Raw genomic sequence first — 3,165 nt, forward strand, 5'->3', positions numbered from 1 at the left:
TCTAGCATCATTTCTATACTGTTCCTTCTTCTCGGCTTCTAACTTTTGTGATCCAATTTCCAATAATAATCAATGCATCTTGATTGCATAATTAACCAAGTTCAGAATGAAGAGTTGGTAGAAATCTTTAATTTCTGCATCAGTAGCATTAGTGATTGGTGTATAAATTTGAATAATAATTATCATAAATATTTGTGTATAAGTGGAGTTTTTCGGCACATTTTAATGCCATTTTTGTGGTAAAATTAGGTGCCTCGGCTGATATTCGGGTCAGCTTATACTGAAGTATATATAGTATATTGACTTATTAACTTGCATTTGGATAGATATTATGCTATCACAAACAGCAGTGAAATGTCCTTTTTGACAATAAATCAGACACCATTCCTCTTGAATCTATCATTCCCAGCATCATAATTCATAAGATTTTTTCATTCAAAATGGCTAATACCAGTCCATTTCAGCTCACTAAAGCCTAGACCATCAATCTTTATGTGTTTCCTTTCATTTTTCACAACTTCTGAATTTCCTAGCGTCGTAGTCTATGCATTCCAAGTTCTGATGATGACCAATGGCATTTGCGGTGCTTCCTTCTCATTTTGGGTCAGAGCCCATCAGCAAGTCCAAGTCCCAAAGGCTTTGCTCCTGTAAGCCTTTTCTCCATCCGTGTCATGATGACCCACCCTGCTTTGAGAAGCCAGGGCCTCATGACCCTGCATTGGCACCACACCGAGGCTGCATCACTGGGATGACTCATAGAAGTGATTGTGAATGCAGCCTGACCCTGGCAGTGTTTCCGTCTTCTGTCCATAATGTTTCCATGCGCTGGAACCAATGTGATGTCCCCTAGCACTAATCTGAGTCTTTGATATTCCAGAGAGTTGTGACTCTTTTCAGCATTTATTCACTTCCTTCTTTTCCTTCTTATGTAAATGACGCGGCTATTTCAGCCTACTGGCCTAGAAGAAGTTGTGGAGGTGGTGCACACCATGGGATGGGTACCATCTTTTCCTTACCCAAAAACACCTCTCCCTATTCCTTTTGAGGACCTTCCAGCTGATGACAGTCTGCTGCTGCTGTACAACACTTCGGAAAGCCCCCAACGGGAGTTAGACGTGGCCCGGGAGATCTCTTCTCCCCTTCACTCTTTTGGTCTCATCAAACCAGACCCATGCTTTTCTGTTCGCTTTGTTTTTATGTCTAGACAATGCAAACAGTACCTCCAGGAACCCAGTTTATTATGATTGGAATGTTGTCACCACTAAGAACGTAAGGCTTTGGGGTTACTTTTGAATATTCTGAATAGAATATTTTTAACTTTTTTATTAAAAATTACTGTGAATTAGGTGAAGGTTTACAGAGATGGTCATAGTTTTACATACAATGAGTCATACACCTTATGATTAAAATAATCCACTCCAATCCCCTCAGTATTTCATCATGTATCCCATATCCCCTGTTCAGACTCAGAGCTGAAGCTTTCGTGGGGATCCCACCTGATCTTTCCAAGAGGTTAACCTGTTTGTTTGTTTTTGAGTTGTGATACCATTTTATTTAGAAACATACCGACACCATTAAATCCATACAAAATGATTCTGGTATTTCATTTTTTTCTTTAAAATTGCATGAGTTACACAGCTCTGGATAATGGAAATATTAACACTCTGAATGTAAATTAAATACAAAACAACTGGACTCCTTTCGCACCCCCACTGCTCATCTTCTGTGGCATTTTTCGTTGCCTTTTGTAGATCTTTTTCTTCCTGGTTTTCAATCCCACCCGGGGCTCTGATTTCACCCACTCAATTTTGATGGACTTTTCCTCGGCTGGGGGTTGAGCACATCTGCAGGGGACCATGGGCAGCTCAGTCGTGGGCTCTTTCTTTCTCCGTTTCTGCACCTCCTCCCTTGCTGTCGTGCTTTGTATTTTGCAGCTGTGATGGATTTCTTGATACGGCTGCGTGTTTGGTGACTGAATAGGGTTTTCCTATGAAGTTGGTGCTCTGAGCCTTCCCTGGAAAATCTGGATAAAGTTTAAGACAAAACGTTCCCTATCTCTACCAGAGCAGCATCTTCCTCTATAATCTGGAAATTCTGCACCCATAACCGATTATCCACAATGCTGAAAGCAAACACATGATTCATAAAGGGCTGACAAGGAGGTCAGCTGGGGCGACAGTGGGGCATCCAGAAGATCTGAATTTAGCAGTCTTTTAACAAAGTATCCTGTGGGATTCATCCAATACAGGGTCAAGACACAAAAGGGGCCGAGAAACCTGCAAACAGCTTCCAGTCAACTTGAGTTCAGCTAGGGTATGATTATTCTGAACAAGGAATTTAGCAGATGGTCCGTGAGGTGAATTTGAAAGCCACATATAAAGATGCTGCTTTTTCTTGGCCTCAAAATAGATGCACTTATTAGTTTTTCATTTAGTAGGCCTCATTAATCACGAATAACTTATCTTTATGATCTATTTTAGTATCTGCTTTTGAACGAGGCATCACCATTCTTAAATCTTGCATTAAGCATCTTGTTCTGAAATTTACTCCTCTGGAAGAATAGATGAGAACTTGATCCTTATTCTTCCACTTGCCCTTGCTGACAGGGCCTGGGATATGGTCTATGTATTCCTCTTGTGCCTCCTTTGCAGTGTCATGCTGCTTAGCCGGTGATGGGACATCTTTTTGGTTCCATTTTCATGTCTTGGCTTGGATGACCAGGTTTCCATGCCATCTAATATGATCTTTTTAATGCTTTTGAATTATGTTCCACATTTTCCACTCGTCATGTTCATGACATCCTACTGTGATGCTGCTCAGAGCAGTTGATAGTGGTCAACAAACATGCACCATCTACGTGTTTTGGTCTTAGAATGTTTACATGATCCATTAGTCCATCAGATGAATTATTTCTGTGTTTTTATTTTTATCACTCTTTTTTTGTTTTGAATTTGGTTCAATGTAAACACATTGTTCACAATTAAGATGCTGGAATCGTTCTGAATTAGGAGGCACCACTTCTATTAAAGAGTTCAAGGGCGGTGGACAATTGGAGTACAACTAGAGAGTCAAAGTGAGGGCAGATGGTTATGATCTTGTTTTAATCCCTAACCTAACCCTAACCCTAACCCTCACCCTCATCCTAGCCCTAACACAACTCTAATT

The 3,165-nt window shown here is 40.6% G+C and overlaps 1 pseudogene; it reads right to left on the reverse strand.

Annotated features, from left to right (window-relative positions):
- Window positions 1–1,675: 1,675 nt before the first annotated feature.
- LOC142436484 (ribosome biogenesis protein BRX1 homolog pseudogene) lies at window positions 1,676–2,694 on the reverse strand (annotated as a pseudogene).
- Between the last annotated feature and the right edge of the window lie 471 nt (window positions 2,695–3,165).

Source organism: Tenrec ecaudatus, unplaced genomic scaffold, assembly GCF_050624435.1.
Source record: "Tenrec ecaudatus isolate mTenEca1 unplaced genomic scaffold, mTenEca1.hap1 Scaffold_343, whole genome shotgun sequence".
NCBI classification, from domain to species: domain Eukaryota; kingdom Metazoa; phylum Chordata; class Mammalia; order Afrosoricida; family Tenrecidae; genus Tenrec; species Tenrec ecaudatus.